Below are 17,690 nucleotides of genomic sequence, written 5' to 3'. Positions count from 1 at the left end.
TCCCCTTAAAATGAAGGAAACGCAAAATCACCAGATATTGCCAAAACCCGGGATTGAACCAGGGACCTTTAGATCTTCAGTCTAACGCTCTCCCAACTGAGCTATTTCGGCCCGGCAGAAAACGAAACAAAACTTTCTCACAACTTTTTGAAAGAAAACTTAAACCCCGGAAGGAATTGCCCCGCACACTCAGTCCTCATTTCGGGGCAATGAGCTCCGGATGTGTTCATGTAATGTATAATGATATTGAAAATCTTAATGCTCATGTTAACTTATCATTGCCCACGATCCAGGCACTCTCTGATTCCGGTATTGTGCACGTTGCTAAGTTGAAAATTTGCATTTTTCCGCACTGGCAATGAATTGACTGATAGCCGGGCTGTGATCAGCTCGGTTTGTTAGGGAGATGCCGCCCATGAACGTACATGGAAGAATAATGATCATTTTGATTGTTCTCACAATGCACTTAAATGTTGGCAAACCGTACAGTGTCAATCAGCAATTGTAGTTCCATATGTTCATTTAATATTCTGCTGAAGTGTTCATAAAGATACAAAGATTGCACACCAGGCTAGATCTCACAGTGCTGAAGACACAGTGAAATATACTGGAGAGTTTATAACTGTTTCAGAACAAAACATGTCAGCAAAATTCCCTCTTCTGTTCTCGGCACTGATGGGTTGTGAAAGGGAGACGGGCCGAAGTCCTATTGAGCCGCACTGACCCCGAGCCAAAGTGAAATTAAAGCAGGTTCAGTCCTTAGCAGTGATATGATGAAGAGAGATAAGAGTCGCGAATCAACGTTAGTGATGGTGAATCTCGGTTAGATCAAAAACTCCATGAATTCTCTGCCGGGAAATTCAGATCTTGGAAATCGCCTGTGAACGCTAAACATTGATATGCAGTGAGCCAATGTTCAATATAGAAGGAGCCCAGGCCAAATGAATGCTCAAGGATAAATTATCAGTGCCCATGGTCCAGGCATTCCCTGATTCCAATCTTCCACACGTTGCGAAGTTTAAAATGCTGAATATTTCCACAGTGGCAATGCATTGATTGATGATAAGCCCGAGTGCTGTGGCGCAAATAGGTACCTGGAAGACTAAAGATAGCCATGATTGGCAAAATTTACGTTGTCTATCAGCAATTGGAGTTCCACTTGTTGAGCGAGATCTTGTCATTTAGTGCAGATTTTAAAACAGAAGTGTATGTTGTACCATGACACGCTGCTGATGGTTGGGGCAACAACAGCGAGGTGAGCTGCAAGCTTCTTCAGGAACAGCATTGCATTTCGAAGCACCGCAAATACAATGTTCCCTGACCGGGAATCGAATCCGGGCCGCGGCGGGTGAAAGCGCCGAATCCTAACCACTAGTCCACCAGGGAAGCTGCTGCAAATGTCTGTGCCAGCAAGCAGACCAACCCAGTCTTTCCTCCTTGCTGTTTCGAAATTCTCATCACATTCGCGCCAGGGAAATCTGTTCGCAGCAAATGGCAGTTTTTCTGGAGAACACCAAAGACATGTCCGCGCAATCACAGCGTTAAGTGCGCCTAGGCTTCCACTGAAATCCATTTCATTCTCTCCTTTTTCCGGGAATTTTCACTCTCGGTACCGTGTGAACATTTCATTTGGTGCTTTTGTCCTGAACTGCAGCCTTTTGCCCATCTCCGGGCGACAGAACCGTTCTAAATGTCTGTTCTGCTTATAACCATTGACGGGAACAGGTCTCCAGTTCAGCGGTTATCAGCAAAGCAAGAAACACGTATAAACAGAAAGTTGTGCTCTGCACACCGTCGGCAAAGAAGCAATGGCTGTTATTCCAAATAATTGCCATCCTTTGGGATTCCGTGTGGATTTGTTTCGTTATGAAGATTTGATTGTAAAAGTTACTACTAACCGAATAAAAATTATGAAAAATTGGGATGGCCCATATGGGGATCGGGCCCGCGCTCTTGGCTTTATTAATACCACGCCCTAAACGACCGATTTAACCGGCAACAAAATGCCCCAGGGCTGCGTGAAAGCCCAGCCTGAGATGATTTTGTATCCGGCACACACTGGGTGATAGAGTTACTGCATAAGAATTGAACACATCGCATCGCTAAAACATTGTTCACTCTTCATATACAAAACTGGGAAAGTATAAATAGAAAGTAACAGAAAAAGAGCGCTGAATCTAAAAAAAATCATGTCGAAAATTAGTATCACGCAACCACTGAACAGCCCATCCCTCAAGCACTGTCTCGATATCAAACCAGCTTCTCCCCTTAAAATGAAGGAAACGCAAAATCACCAGATATTGCCGAAACCCGGGATTGAACCAGGGACCTTTAGATCTTCAGTCTAACGCTCTCCCAACTGAGCTATTTCGGCCCGACAGAAAACGAAGCAAAACTTTCTCACACCTTTTTGAAAGAAAACTTAAACCCCGGAAGGAATTGCCCCGCACACTCAGTCCTCATTTCGGGGCAATGAGCTCCGGATGTGTTCATGTAATGTATAATGATATTGAAAATCTTTATGCTCATGTTAACTTATCATTGCCCACGATCCAGGCACTCTCTGATTCCGGTATTGTGCACGTTGCTAAGTTGAAAATTTGCATTTTTCCGCACTGGCAATGAATTGACTGATCGCCGGGCTGTGATCAGCTCGGTTTGTTAGGGTGATGCCGCGCATGAACGTACATGGAAGAATAATGATCATTTTGATTGTTCTCACAATGCACTTAAATGTTGGCAAACCGTACAGTTTCAATCAGCAATTGTAGTTCCATATGTTCATTTAATATTCTGCTGAAGTGTTCATAAAGATACAAAGATTGCACACCAGGCTAGATCTCACAGTGCTGAAGACACAGTGAAATATACTGGAGAGTTTATAACTGTTTCAGAACATAACATGTCAGCAAAATTCCCTCTTCTGTTCTCGGCACTGATGGGTTGTGAAAGGGAGACGGGCCGAAGTCCTATTGAGCCGCACTGACCCCGAGCCAAAGTGAAATTAAAGCAGGTTCAGTCCTTAGCAGTGATATGATGAAGAGAGATAAGAGTCGCGAATCAACGTTAGTGATGGTGAATCTCGGTTAGATCAAAAACTCCATGAATTCTCTGCCGGGAAATTCAGATCTTGGAAATCGCCTGTGAACGCTAAACATTGATATGCAGTGAGCCAATGTTCAATATAGAAGGAGCCCAGGCCAAAGGAATGCTCAAGGATAAATTATCAGTGCCCATGGTCCAGGCATTCCCTGATTCCAGTCTTCCACACGTTGCGAAGTTTAAAATGCTGAATATTTCCACAGTGGCAATGCATTGATTGATGATAAGCCCGAGTGCTGTGGCGCAAATAGGTACCTGGAAGACTAAAGATAGCCATGATTGGCAAAATTTACGTTGTCTATCAGCAATTGGAGTTCCACTTGTTGCGCGAGATCTTGTCATTTAGTGCAGATTTTAAAACAGAAGTGTCTGTTGTATCATGACACGCTGCTGATGGTTGGGGCAACAACAGCGAGGTGAGCTGCAAGCTTCTTCAGGAACAGCATTGCATTTCGAAGCATCGCAAATACAATGTTCCCTGACCGGGAATCGAACCCGGGCCGCGGCGGTGAAAGCGCCGAATCCTAACCACTAGACCACCAGGGAAGCTGCTGCAAATGTATGTGCCAGCAAGCAGACCTACCCAGTCTTTCCTCCTTGCTGTTTCGAAATTCTCATCACATTCGCGCCAGGGAAATCTGTTCGCAGCAAATGGCAGTTTTTCTGGAGAACACCAAAGACATGTCCGCGCAATCACAGCGTTAAGTGCGCCTAGGCTTCCACTGAAATCCATTTCATTCTCTCCTTTTTCCGGGAATTTTCACTCTCGGTACCGTGTGAACATTTCATTTGGTGCTTTTGTCCTGAACTGCAGCCTTTTGCCCATCTCCGGGCGACAGAACCGTTCTAAATGTCTGTTCTGCTTATAACCATTGACGGGAACAGGTCTCCAGTTCAGCGGTTATCAGCAAAGCAAGAAACACGTATAAACAGAAAGTTGTGCTCTGCACACCGTCGGCAAAGAAGCAATGGCTGTTATTCCAAATAATTGCCATCCCTTGGGATTCCGTGTGGATTTGTTTCGTTATGAAGATTTGATTGTAAAAGTTACTACTAACCGAATAAAAATTATGAAAAATTGGGATGGCCCATATGGGGATCGGGCCCGCGCTCTTGGCTTTATTAATACCACGCCCTAAACGACCGATTTAACCGGCAACAAAATGCCCCAGGGCTGCGTGAAAGCCCAGCCTGAGATCATTTTGTATCCGGCACACACTGGGTGATAGAATTACTGCATAAGAATTGAACACATCGCATCGCTAAAACATTGTTCACTCTTCATATACAAAACTGGGAAAGTATGAATAGAAAGTAACAGAAAAAGAGCGCTGAATCTAAAAAAAAGCATGTCGAAAATTAGTATCACGCAACCACTGAACAGCCCATCCCTCAAGCACTGTCTCGATATCAAACCAGCTTCTCCCCTTAAAATGAAGGAAACGCAAAATCACCAGATATTGCCGAAACCCGGGATTGAACCAGGGACCTTTAGATCTTCAGTCTAACGCTCTCCCAACTGAGCTATTTCGGCCCGACAGAAAACGAAGCAAAACTTTCTCACACCTTTTTGAAAGAAAACTTAAACCCCGGAAGGAATTGCCCCGCACACTCAGTCCTCATTTCGGGGCAATGAGCTCCGGATGTGTTCATGTAATGTATAATGATATTGAAAATCTTTATGCTCATGTTAACTTATCATTGCCCACGATCCAGGCACTCTCTGATTCCGGTATTGTGCACGTTGCTAAGTTGAAAATTTGCATTTTTCCGCACTGGCAATGAATTGACTGATCGCCGGGCTGTGATCAGCTCGGTTTGTTAGGGTGATGCCGCGCATGAACGTACATGGAAGAATAATGATCATTTTGATTGTTCTCCCACTGCACTTAAATGTTGGCAAACCGTACAGTGTCAATCAGCAATTGTAGTTCCATATGTTCATTTAATATTCTGCTGAAGTGTTCATAAAGACACAAAGATTGCACACCAGGCTAGCTCTCACAGTGCTGAAGACACAGTGAAATATACTGGAGAGTTTATAACTGTTTCAGAACATAACATGTCAGCAAAATTCCCTCTTCTGTTCTCGGCACTGATGTGTTGTGAAAGGGAGACGGGCCGAAGTCCTATTGAGCCGCACTGACCCCGAGCCAAAGTGAAATTAAAGCAGGTTCAGTCCTTAGCAGTGATATGATGGAGAGAGATAAGAGTCGCGAATCAACGTTAGTGATGGTGAATCTCGGTTAGATCAAAAACTCCATGAATTCTCTGCCGGGAAATTCAGATCTTGGAAATCGCCTGTGAACGCTAAACATTGATATGCAGTGAGCCAATGTTCAATATAGAAGGAGCCCAGGCCAAATGAATGCTCAAGGATAAATTATCAGTGCCCATGGTCCAGGCATTCCCTGATTCCAGTCTTCCACACGTTGCGAAGTTTAAAATGCTGAATATTTCCACAGTGGCAATGCATTGATTGATGATAAGCCCGAGTGCTGTGGCGCAAATAGGTACCTGGAAGACTAAAGATAGCCATGATTGGCAAAATTTACGTTGTCTATCAGCAATTGGAGTTCCACTTGTTGCGCGAGATCTTGTCATTTCGTGCAGATTTTAAAACAGAAGTGTCTGTTGTATCATGACACGCTGCTGATGGTTGGGGCAACAACAGCGAGGTGAGCTGCAAGCTTCTTCAGGAACAGCATTGCATTTCGAAGCACCGCAAATACAATGTTCCCTGACCGGGAATCAAACCCGGGCCGCGGCGGTGAAAGCGCCGAATCCTAACCACTAGACCACCAGGGAAGCTGCTGCAAATGTCTGTGCCAGCAAGCAGACCAACCCAGTCTTTCCTCCTTGCTGTTTCGAAATTCTCATCACATTCGCGCCTGGGAAATCTGTTCGCAGCAAATGGCAGTTTTTGTAGGAGAACACCAAAGACATGTCCGCGCAATCACAGCGTTAAGTGCGCCTAGGCTTCCACTGAAATCCATTTCATTCTCTCCTTTTTCCGGGAATTTTCACTCTCGGTACCGTGTGAACATTTCATTTGGTGCTTTTGTCCTGAACTGCAGCCTTTTGCCCATCTCCGGGCGACAGAACCGTTCTAAATGTCTGTTCTGCTTATAACCATTGACGGGAACAGGTCTCCAGTTCAGCGGTTATCAGCAAAGCAAGAAACACGTATAAACAGAAAGTTGTGCTCTGCACACCGTCGGCAAAGAAGCAATGGCTGTTATTCCAAATAATTGCCATCCCTTGGGATTCCGTGTGGATTTGTTTCGTTATGAAGATTTGATTGTAAAAGTTACTACTAACCGAATAAAAATTATGAAAAATTGGGATGGCCCATATGGGGATCGGGCCCGCGCTCTTAGCTTTATTAATACCACGCCCTAAACGACCGATTTAACCGGCAACAAAATGCCCCAGGGCTGCGTGTAAGCCCAGCCTGAGATGATTTTGTATCCGGCACACACTGGGTGATAGAGTTACTGCATAAGAATTAAACACATCGCATCGCTAAAACATTGTTCACTCTTCATATACAAAACTGGGAAAGTATAAATAGAAAGTAACAGAAAAAGAGCGCTGAATCTAAAAAAAATCATGTCGAAAATTAGTATCACGCAACCACTGAACAGCCCATCCCTCAAGCACTGTCTCGATATCAAACCAGCTTCTCCCCTTAAAATGAAGGAAACGCAAAATCACCAGATATTGCCGAAACCCGGGATTGAACCAGGGACCTTTAGATCTTCAGTCTAACGCTCTCCCAACTGAGCTATTTCGGCCCGACAGAAAACGAAGCAAAACTTTCTCACACCTTTTTGAAAGAAAACTTAAACCCCGGAAGGAATTGCCCCGCACACTCAGTCCTCATTTCGGGGCAATGAGCTCCGGATGTGTTCATGTAATGTATAATGATATTGAAAATCTTTACGCTCATGTTAACTTATCATTGCCCACGATCCAGGCACTCTCTGATTCCGGTATTGTGCACGTTGCTAAGATGAAAATTTGCATTTTTCCGCACTGGCAATGAATTGACTGATCGCCGGGCTGTGATCAGCTCGGTTTGTTAGGGTGATGCCGCGCATGAACGTACATGGAAGAATAATGATCATTTTGATTGTTCTCCCACTGCACTTAAATGTTGGCAAACCGTACAGTGTCAATCAGCAATTGTAGTTCCATATGTTCATTTAATATTCTGCTGAAGTGTTCATAAAGACACAAAGATTGCACACCAGGCTAGATCTCACAGTGCTGAAGACACAGTGAAATATACTGGAGAGTTTATAACTGTTTCAGAACATAACATGTCAGCAAAATTCCCTCTTCTGTTCTCGGCACTGATGGGTTGTGAAAGGGAGACGGGCCGAAGTCCTATTGAGCCGCACTGACCCCGAGCCAAAGTGAAATTAAAGCAGGTTCAGTCCTTAGCAGTGATATGATGAAGAGAGATAAGAGTCGCGAATCAACGTTAGTGATGGTGAATCTCGGTTAGATCAAAAACTCCATGAATTCTCTGCCGGGAAATTCAGATCTTGGAAATCGCCTGTGAACGCTAAACATTGATATGCAGTGAGCCAATGTTCAATATAGAAGGAGCCCAGGCCAAATGAATGCTCAAGGATAAATTATCAGTGCCCATGGTCCAGGCATTCCCTGATTCCAGTCTTCCACACGTTGCGAAGTTTAAAATGCTGAATATTTCCACAGTGGCAATGCATTGATTGATGATAAGCCCGAGTGCTGTGGCGCAAATAGGTACCTGGAAGACTAAAGATAGCCATGATTGGCAAAATTTACGTTGTCTATCAGCAATTGGAGTTCCACTTGTTGCGCGAGATCTTGTCATTTAGTGCAGATTTTAAAACAGAAGTGTCTGTTGTATCATGACACGCTGCTGATGGTTGGGGCAACAACAGCGAGGTGAGCTGCAAGCTTCTTCAGGAACAGCATTGCATTTCGAAGCACCGCAAATACAATGTTCCCTGACCGGGAATCAAACCCAGGCCGCGGCGGTGAAAGCGCCGAATCCTAACCACTAGACCACCAGGGAAGCTGCTGCAAATGTCTGTGCCAGCAAGCAGACCAACCCAGTCTTTCCTCCTTGCTGTTTCGAAATTCTCATCACATTCGCGCCAGGGAAATCTGTTCGCAGCAAATGGCAGTTTTTGTGGAGAACACCAAAGACATGTCCGCGCAATCACAGCGTTAAGTGCGGCTAGGCTTCCACTGAAATCCATTTCATTCTCTCCTTTTTCCGGGAATTTTCACTCTCGGTACCGTGTGAACATTTCATTTGGTGCTTTTGTCCTGAACTGCAGCCTTTTGCCCATCTCCGGGCGACAGAACCGTTCTAAATGTCTGTTCTGCTTATAACCATTGACGGAAACAGGTCTCCAGTTCAGCGGTTATCAGCAAAGCAAGAAACACGTATAAACAGAAAGTTGTGCTCTGCACACCGTCGGCAAAGAAGCAATGGCTGTTATTCCAAATAATTGCCATCCTTTGGGATTCCGTGTGGATTTGTTTCGTTATGAAGATTTGATTGTAAAAGTTACTACTAACCGAATAAAAATTATGAAAAATTGGGATGGCCCATATGGGGATCGGGCCCGCGCTCTTGGCTTTATTAATACCACGCCCTAAACGACCGATTTAACCGGCAACAAAATGCCCCAGGGCTGCGTGAAAGCCCAGCCTGAGATGATTTTGTATCCGGCACACACTGGGTGATAGAGTTACTGCATAAGAATTGAACACATCGCATCGCTAAAACATTGTTCACTCTTCATATACAAAACTGGGAAAGTATAAATAGAAAGTAACAGAAAAAGAGCGCTGAATCTAAAAAAAATCATGTCGAAAATTAGTATCACGCAACCACTGAACAGCCCATCCCTCAAGCACTGTCTCGATATCAAACCAGCTTCTCCCCTTAAAATGAAGGAAACGCAAAATCACCAGATATTGCCGAAACCCGGGATTGAACCAGGGACCTTTAGATCTTCAGTCTAACGCTCTCCCAACTGAGCTATTTCGGCCCGACAGAAAACGAAGCAAAACTTTCTCACACCTTTTTGAAAGAAAACTTAAACCCCGGAAGGAATTGCCCCGCACACTCAGTCCTCATTTCGGGGCAATGAGCTCCGGATGTGTTCATGTAATGTGTAATGATATTGAAAATCTTTATGCTCATGTTAACTTATCATTGCCCACGATCCAGGCACTCTCTGATTCCGGTATTGTGCACGTTGCTAAGTTGAAAATTTGCATTTTTCCGCACTGGCAATGAATTGACTGATCGCCGGGCTGTGATCAGCTCGGTTTGTTAGGGTGATGCCGCGCATGAACGTACATGGAAGAATAATGATCATTTTGATTGTTCTCACAATGCACTTAAATGTTGGCAAACCGTACAGTTTCAATCAGCAATTGTAGTTCCATATGTTCATTTAATATTCTGCTGAAGTGTTCATAAAGATACAAAGATTGCACACCAGGCTAGATCTCACAGTGCTGAAGACACAGTGAAATATACTGGAGAGTTTATAACTGTTTCAGAACATAACATGTCAGCAAAATTCCCTCTTCTGTTCTCGGCACTGATGGGTTGTGAAAGGGAGACGGGCCGAAGTCCTATTGAGCCGCACTGACCCCGAGCCAAAGTGAAATTAAAGCAGGTTCAGTCCTTAGCAGTGATATGATGAAGAGAGATAAGAGTCGCGAATCAACGTTAGTGATGGTGAATCTCGGTTAGATCAAAAACTCCATGAATTCTCTGCCGGGAAATTCAGATCTTGGAAATCGCCTGTGAACGCTAAACATTGATATGCAGTGAGCCAATGTTCAATATAGAAGGAGCCCAGGCCAAATGAATGCTCAAGGATAAATTATCAGTGCCCATGGTCCAGGCATTCCCTGATTCCAGTCTTCCACACGTTGCGAAGTTTAAAATGCTGAATATTTCCACAGTGGCAATGCATTGATTGATGATAAGCCCGAGTGCTGTGGCGCAAATAGGTACCTGGAAGACTAAAGATAGCCATGATTGGCAAAATTTACGTTGTCTATCAGCAATTGGAGTTCCACTTGTTGCGCGAGATCTTGTCATTTAGTGCAGATTTTAAAACAGAAGTGTCTGTTGTATCATGACACGCTGCTGATGGTTGGGGCAACAACAGCGAGGTGAGCTGCAAGCTTCTTCAGGAACAGCATTGCATTTCGAAGCACCGCAAATACAATGTTCCCTGACCGGGAATCAAACCCAGGCCGCGGCGGTGAAAGCGCCGAATCCTAACCACTAGACCACCAGGGAAGCTGCTGCAAATGTCTGTGCCAGCAAGCAGACCAACCCAGTCTTTCCTCCTTGCTGTTTCGAAATTCTCATCACATTCGCGCCAGGGAAATCTGTTCGCAGCAAATGGCAGTTTTTGTGGAGAACACCAAAGACATGTCCGCGCAATCACAGCGTTAAGTGCGGCTAGGCTTCCACTGAAATCCATTTCATTCTCTCCTTTTTCCGGGAATTTTCACTCTCGGTACCGTGTGAACATTTCATTTGGTGCTTTTGTCCTGAACTGCAGCCTTTTGCCCATCTCCGGGCGACAGAACCGTTCTAAATGTCTGTTCTGCTTATAACCATTGACGGAAACAGGTCTCCAGTTCAGCGGTTATCAGCAAAGCAAGAAACACGTATAAACAGAAAGTTGTGCTCTGCACACCGTCGGCAAAGAAGCAATGGCTGTTATTCCAAATAATTGCCATCCTTTGGGATTCCGTGTGGATTTGTTTCGTTATGAAGATTTGATTGTAAAAGTTACTACTAACCGAATAAAAATTATGAAAAATTGGGATGGCCCATATGGGGATCGGGCCCGCGCTCTTGGCTTTATTAATACCACGCCCTAAACGACCGATTTAACCGGCAACAAAATGCCCCAGGGCTGCGTGAAAGCCCAGCCTGAGATGATTTTGTATCCGGCACACACTGGGTGATAGAGTTACTGCATAAGAATTGAACACATCGCATCGCTAAAACATTGTTCACTCTTCATATACAAAACTGGGAAAGTATAAATAGAAAGTAACAGAAAAAGAGCGCTGAATCTAAAAAAAATCATGTCGAAAATTAGTATCACGCAACCACTGAACAGCCCATCCCTCAAGCACTGTCTCGATATCAAACCAGCTTCTCCCCTTAAAATGAAGGAAACGCAAAATCACCAGATATTGCCGAAACCCGGGATTGAACCAGGGACCTTTAGATCTTCAGTCTAACGCTCTCCCAACTGAGCTATTTCGGCCCGACAGAAAACGAAGCAAAACTTTCTCACACCTTTTTGAAAGAAAACTTAAACCCCGGAAGGAATTGCCCCGCACACTCAGTCCTCATTTCGGGGCAATGAGCTCCGGATGTGTTCATGTAATGTGTAATGATATTGAAAATCTTTATGCTCATGTTAACTTATCATTGCCCACGATCCAGGCACTCTCTGATTCCGGTATTGTGCACGTTGCTAAGTTGAAAATTTGCATTTTTCCGCACTGGCAATGAATTGACTGATCGCCGGGCTGTGATCAGCTCGGTTTGTTAGGGTGATGCCGCGCATGAACGTACATGGAAGAATAATGATCATTTTGATTGTTCTCACAATGCACTTAAATGTTGGCAAACCGTACAGTTTCAATCAGCAATTGTAGTTCCATATGTTCATTTAATATTCTGCTGAAGTGTTCATAAAGATACAAAGATTGCACACCAGGCTAGATCTCACAGTGCTGAAGACACAGTGAAATATACTGGAGAGTTTATAACTGTTTCAGAACATAACATGTCAGCAAAATTCCCTCTTCTGTTCTCGGCACTGATGGGTTGTGAAAGGGAGACGGGCCGAAGTCCTATTGAGCCGCACTGACCCCGAGCCAAAGTGAAATTAAAGCAGGTTCAGTCCTTAGCAGTGATATGATGAAGAGAGATAAGAGTCGCGAATCAACGTTAGTGATGGTGAATCTCGGTTAGATCAAAAACTCCATGAATTCTCTGCCGGGAAATTCAGATCTTGGAAATCGCCTGTGAACGCTAAACATTGATATGCAGTGAGCCAATGTTCAATATAGAAGGAGCCCAGGCCAAATGAATGCTCAAGGATAAATTATCAGTGCCCATGGTCCAGGCATTCCCTGATTCCAGTCTTCCACACGTTGCGAAGTTTAAAATGCTGAATATTTCCACAGTGGCAATGCATTGATTGATGATAAGCCCGAGTGCTGTGGCGCAAATAGGTACCTGGAAGACTAAAGATAGCCATGATTGGCAAAATTTACGTTGTCTATCAGCAATTGGAGTTCCACTTGTTGAGCGAGATTAGTGCAGATTTTAAAACAGAAGTGTCTGTTGTATCATGACACGCTGCTGATGGTTGGGGCAACAGCAGCGAGGTGAGCTGCAAGCTTCTTCAGGAACAGCATTGCATTTCGAAGCATCGCAAATACAATGTTCCCTGACCGGGAATCGAACCCGGGCCGCGGCGGTGAAAGCGCCGAATCCTAACCACTAGACCACCAGGGAATCTGCTGCAAATGTCTGTGCCAGCAAGCAGACCTACCCAGTCTTTCCTCCTTGCTGTTTCGAAATTCTCATCACATTCGCGCCAGGGAAATCTGTTCGCAGCAAATGGCAGTTTTTGTGGAGAACACCAAAGACATGTCCGCGCAATCACAGCGTTAAGTGCGCCTAGGCTTCCACTGAAATCCATTTCATTCTCTCCTTTTTCCGGGAATTTTCACTCTCGGTACCGTGTGAACATTTCATTTGGTGCTTTTGTCCTGAACTGCAGCCTTTTGCCCATCTCCGGGCGATAGAACCGTTCTAAATGTCTGTTCTGCTTATAACCATTGACGGGAACAGGTCTCCAGTTCAGCGGTTATCAGCAAAGCAAGAAACACGTATAAACAGAAAGTTGTGCTCTGCACACCGTCGGCAAAGAAGCAATGGCTATTATTCCAAATAATTGCCATCCCTTGGGATTCCGTGTGGATTTGTTTCGTTATGAAGATTTGATTGTAAAAGTTACTACTAACCGAATTAAAATTATGAAAAATTGGGATGGCCCATATGGGGATCGGGCCCGCGCTCTTGGCTTTATTAATACCACGCCCTAAACGACCGATTTAACCGGCAACAAAATGCCCCAGGGCTGCGTGAAAGCCCAGCCTGAGATGATTTTGTATCCGGAACACACTGGGTGATAGAGTTACTGCATAAGAATTGAACACATCGCATCGCTAAAACATTGTTCACTCTTCATATACAAAACTGGGAAAGTATAAATAGAAAGTAACAGAAAAAGAGCGCTGAATCTAAAAAAAATCATGTCGAAAATTAGTATCACGCAACCACTGAACAGCCCATCCCTCAAGCACTGTCTCGATATCAAACCAGCTTCTCCCCTTAAAATGAAGGAAACGCAAAATCACCAGATTATTGCCGAAACCCGGGATTGAACCAGGGACCTTTAGATCTTTAGTCTAACGCTCTCCCAACTGAGCTATTTCGGCCCGACAGAAAACGAAGCAAAACTTTCTCACACCTTTTTGAAAGAAAACTTAAACCCCGGAAGGAATTGCCCCGCACACTCAGTCCTCATTTCGGGGCAATGAGCTCCGGATGTGTTCATGTAATATATAATGATATTGAAAATCTTTATGCTCATGTTAACTTATCATTGCCCACGATCCAGGCACTCTCTGATTCCGGTATTGTGCACGTTGCTAAGATGAAAATTTGCATTTTTCCGCACTGGCAATGAATTGACTGATCGCCGGGCTGTGATCAGCTCGGTTTGTTAGGGTGATGCCGCGCATGAACGTACATGGAAGAATAATGATCATTTTGATTGTTCTCCCACTGCACTTAAATGTTGGCAAACCGTACAGTGTCAATCAGCAATTGTAGTTCCATATGTTCATTTAATATTCTGCTGAAGTGTTCATAAAGACACAAAGATTGCACACCAGGCTAGATCTCACAGTGCTGAAGACACAGTGAAATATACTGGAGAGTTTATAACTGTTTCAGAACATAACATGTCAGCAAAATTCCCTCTTCTGTTCTCGGCACTGATGGGTTGTGAAAGGGAGACGGGCCGAAGTCCTATTGAGCCGCACTGACCCCGAGCCAAAGTGAAATTAAAGCAGGTTCAGTCCTTAGCAGTGATATGATGAAGAGAGATAAGAGTCGCGAATCAACGTTAGTGATGGTGAATCTCGGTTAGATCAAAAACTCCATGAATTCTCTGCCGGGAAATTCAGATCTTGGAAATCGCCTGTGAATGCTAAACATTGATATGCAGTCAGCCAATGTTCAATATAGAAGGAGCCCAGGCCAAATGAATGCTCAAGGATAAATTATCAGTGCCCATGGTCCAGGCATTCCCTGATTCCAGTCTTCCACACGTTGCGAAGTTTAAAATGCTGAATATTTCCACAGTGGCAATGCATTGATTGATGATAAGCCCGAGTGCTGTGGCGCAAATAGGTACCTGGAAGACTAAAGATAGCCATGATTGGCAAAATTTACGTTGTCTATCAGCAATTGGAGTTCCACTTGTTGAGCGAGATCTTGTCATTTAGTGCAGATTTTAAAACAGAAGTGTATGTTGTATCATGACACGCTGCTGATGGTTGGGGCAACAACAGCGAGGTGAGCTGCAAGCTTCTTCAGGAACAGCATTGCATTTCGAAGCATCGCAAATACAATGTTCCCTGACCGGGAATCGAACCCGGACCGCGGCGGTGAAAGCGCCGAATCCTAACCACTAGACCACCAGGGAAGCTGCTGCAAATGTCTGTGCCAGCAAGCAGACCTACCCAGTCTTTCCTCCTTGCTGTTTCGAAATTCTCATCACATTCGCGCCAGGGAAATCTGTTCGCAGCAAATGGCAGTTTTTGTGGAGAACACCAAAGACATGTCCGCGCAATCACAGCGTTAAGTGCGCCTAGGCTTCCACTGAAATCCATTTCATTTTCTCCTTTTTCCGGGAATTTTCACTCTCGGTACCGTGTGAACATTTCATTTGGTGCTTTTGTCCTGAACTGCAGCCTTTTGCCCATCTCCGGGCGACAGAACCGTTCTAAATGTCTGTTCTGCTTATAACCATTGACGGGAACAGGTCTCCAGTTCAGCGGTTATCAGCAAAGCAAGAAACACGTATAAACAGAAAGTTGTGCTCTGCACACCGTCGGCAAAGAAGCAATGGCTGTTATTCCAAATAATTGCCATCCTTTGGGATTCCGTGTGGATTTGTTTCGTTATGAAGATTTGATTGTAAAAGTTACTACTAACCGAATAAAAATTATGAAAAATTGAAATGGCCCATATGGGGATCGGGCCCGCGCTCTTGGCTTTATTAATACCACGCCCTAAACGACCGATTTAACCGGCAACAAAATGCCCCAGGGCTGCGTGAAAGCCCAGCCTGAGATGATTTTGTATCCGGCACACACTGGGTGATAGAGTTACTGCATAAGAATTGAACACATCGCATCGCTAAAACATTGTTCACTCTTCATATACAAAACTGGGAAAGTATAAATAGAAAGTAACAGAAAAAGAGCGCTGAATCTAAAAAAAATCATGTCGAAAATTAGTATCACGCAACCACTGAACAGCCCATCCCTCAAGCACTGTCTCGATATCAAACCAGCTTCTCCCCTTAAAATGAAGGAAACGCAAAATCACCAGATATTGCCGAAACCCGGGATTGAACCAGGGACCTTTAGATCTTCAGTCTAACGCTCTCCCAACTGAGCTATTTCGGCCCGACAGAAAACGAAGCAAAACTTTCTCACACCTTTTTGAAAGAAAACTTAAACCCCGGAAGGAATTGCCCCGCACACTCAGTCCTCATTTCGGGGCAATGAGCTCCGGATGTGTTCATGTAATGTATAATGATATTGAAAATCTTTATGCTCATGTTAACTTATCATTGCCCACGATCCAGGCTCTCTCTGATTCCGGTATTGTGCACGTTGCTAAGTTGAAAATTTGCATTTTTCCGCACTGGCAATGAATTGACTGATCGCCGGGCTGTGATCAGCTCGGTTTGTTATGGTGATGCCGCGCATGAACGTACATGGAAGAATAATGATCATTTTGATTGTTCTCACAATGCACTTAAATGTTGGCAAACCGTACAGTGTCAATCAGCAATTGTAGTTCCATATGTTCATTTAATATTCTGCTGAAGTGTTCATAAAGACACAAAGATTGCACACCAGGCTAGATCTCACAGTGCTGAAGACACAGTGAAATATACTGGAGAGTTTATAACTGTTTCAGAACATAACATGTCAGCAAAATTCCCTCTTCTGTTCTCGGCACTGATGGGTTGTGAAAGGGAGACGGGCCGAAGTCCTATTGAGCCGCACTGACCCCGAGCCAAAGTGAAATTAAAGCAGGTTCAGTCCTAAGCAGTGATATGATGAAGAGAGATAAGAGTCGCGAATCAACGTTAGTGATGGTGAATCTCGGTTAGATCAAAAACTCCATGAATTCTCTGCCGGGAAATTCAGATCTTGGAAATCGCCTGTGAACGCTAAACATTGATATGCAGTCAGCCAATTTTCAATATAGAGGGAGCCCAGGCCAAATGAATGCTCAAGGATAAATTATCAGTGCCCATGGTCCAGGCATTCCCTGATTCCAGTCTTCCACACGTTGCGAAGTTTAAAATGCTGAATATTTCCACAGTGGCAATGCATTGATTGATGATAAGCCCGAGTGCTGTGGCGCAAATAGGTACCTGGAAGACTAAAGATAGCCATGATTGGCAAAATTTACGTTGTCTATCAGCAATTGGAGTTCCACTTGTTGAGCGAGATTAGTGCAGATTTTAAAACAGAAGTGTATGTTGTATCATGACACGCTGCTGATGGTTGGGGCAACAGCAGCGAGGTGAGCTGCAAGCTTCTTCAGGAACAGCATTGCATTTCGAAGCATCGCAAATACAATGTTCCCTGACCGGGAATCGAACCCGGGCCGCGGCGGTGAAAGCGCCGAATCCTAACCACTAGACCACCAGGGAAGCTGCTGCAAATGTCTGTGCCAGCAAGCAGACCTAGCCAGTCTTTCCTCCTTGCTGTTTCGAAATTCTCATCACATTCGCGCCAGGGAAATCTGTTCGCAGCAAATGGCAGTTTTTGTGGAGAACACCAAAGACATGTCCGCGCAATCACAGCGTTAAGTGCGCCTAGGCTTCCACTGAAATCCATTTCATTCTCTCCTTTTTCCGGGAATTTTCACTCTCGGTACCGTGTGAACATTTCATTTGGTGCTTTTGTCCTGAACTGCAGCCTTTTGCCCATCTCCGGGCGATAGAACCGTTCTAAATGTCTGTTCTGCTTATAACCATTGACGGGAACAGGTCTCCAGTTCAGCGGTTATCAGCAAAGCAAGAAACACGTATAAACAGAAAGTTGTGCTCTGCACACCGTCGGCAAAGAAGCAATGGCTATTATTCCAAATAATTGCCATCCCTTGGGATTCCGTGTGGATTTGTTTCGTTATGAAG

At 44.5% G+C, this 17,690-nt stretch overlaps 1 protein-coding gene and 15 non-coding genes across 16 annotated transcripts in view; 1 reads left to right on the top strand and 15 right to left on the bottom strand.

The window, feature by feature from the left end:
* Positions 1–17,690, top strand: part of LOC139257944 (zinc finger protein 850-like) — a gene marked incomplete at its 5' end in the record, with an annotated part of 812,458 nt that overhangs the window by 372,912 nt on the left and 421,856 nt on the right. The window lies entirely within an intron of this gene.
* On the bottom strand, positions 39–111 carry trnaf-gaa (transfer RNA phenylalanine (anticodon GAA)). The gene has a single exon. It is a non-coding gene; the product is annotated as a tRNA-Phe (tRNA).
* On the bottom strand, positions 2,302–2,374 carry trnaf-gaa (transfer RNA phenylalanine (anticodon GAA)). Its single transcript has one exon. It is a non-coding gene; the product is annotated as a tRNA-Phe (tRNA).
* trnae-uuc (transfer RNA glutamic acid (anticodon UUC)) lies at positions 3,577–3,648 on the bottom strand. The gene has a single exon. It is a non-coding gene; the product is annotated as a tRNA-Glu (tRNA).
* On the bottom strand, positions 4,564–4,636 carry trnaf-gaa (transfer RNA phenylalanine (anticodon GAA)). Its single transcript has one exon. It is a non-coding gene; the product is annotated as a tRNA-Phe (tRNA).
* On the bottom strand, positions 5,839–5,910 carry trnae-uuc (transfer RNA glutamic acid (anticodon UUC)). Its single transcript has one exon. It is a non-coding gene; the product is annotated as a tRNA-Glu (tRNA).
* On the bottom strand, positions 6,827–6,899 carry trnaf-gaa (transfer RNA phenylalanine (anticodon GAA)). The gene has a single exon. It is a non-coding gene; the product is annotated as a tRNA-Phe (tRNA).
* On the bottom strand, positions 8,102–8,173 carry trnae-uuc (transfer RNA glutamic acid (anticodon UUC)). The gene has a single exon. It is a non-coding gene; the product is annotated as a tRNA-Glu (tRNA).
* trnaf-gaa (transfer RNA phenylalanine (anticodon GAA)) lies at positions 9,089–9,161 on the bottom strand. The gene has a single exon. It is a non-coding gene; the product is annotated as a tRNA-Phe (tRNA).
* On the bottom strand, positions 10,364–10,435 carry trnae-uuc (transfer RNA glutamic acid (anticodon UUC)). The gene has a single exon. It is a non-coding gene; the product is annotated as a tRNA-Glu (tRNA).
* Positions 11,351–11,423, bottom strand: trnaf-gaa (transfer RNA phenylalanine (anticodon GAA)). The gene has a single exon. It is a non-coding gene; the product is annotated as a tRNA-Phe (tRNA).
* On the bottom strand, positions 12,617–12,688 carry trnae-uuc (transfer RNA glutamic acid (anticodon UUC)). The gene has a single exon. It is a non-coding gene; the product is annotated as a tRNA-Glu (tRNA).
* Positions 13,605–13,677, bottom strand: trnaf-aaa (transfer RNA phenylalanine (anticodon AAA)). Its single transcript has one exon. It is a non-coding gene; the product is annotated as a tRNA-Phe (tRNA).
* trnae-uuc (transfer RNA glutamic acid (anticodon UUC)) lies at positions 14,880–14,951 on the bottom strand. The gene has a single exon. It is a non-coding gene; the product is annotated as a tRNA-Glu (tRNA).
* On the bottom strand, positions 15,867–15,939 carry trnaf-gaa (transfer RNA phenylalanine (anticodon GAA)). Its single transcript has one exon. It is a non-coding gene; the product is annotated as a tRNA-Phe (tRNA).
* trnae-uuc (transfer RNA glutamic acid (anticodon UUC)) lies at positions 17,133–17,204 on the bottom strand. The gene has a single exon. It is a non-coding gene; the product is annotated as a tRNA-Glu (tRNA).

Source organism: Pristiophorus japonicus, unplaced genomic scaffold (genome assembly GCF_044704955.1).
Source record: "Pristiophorus japonicus isolate sPriJap1 unplaced genomic scaffold, sPriJap1.hap1 HAP1_SCAFFOLD_94, whole genome shotgun sequence".
NCBI lineage: Eukaryota > Metazoa > Chordata > Chondrichthyes > Pristiophoridae > Pristiophorus > Pristiophorus japonicus.
This window is presented reverse-complemented; position numbering and strand designations above follow the sequence as displayed.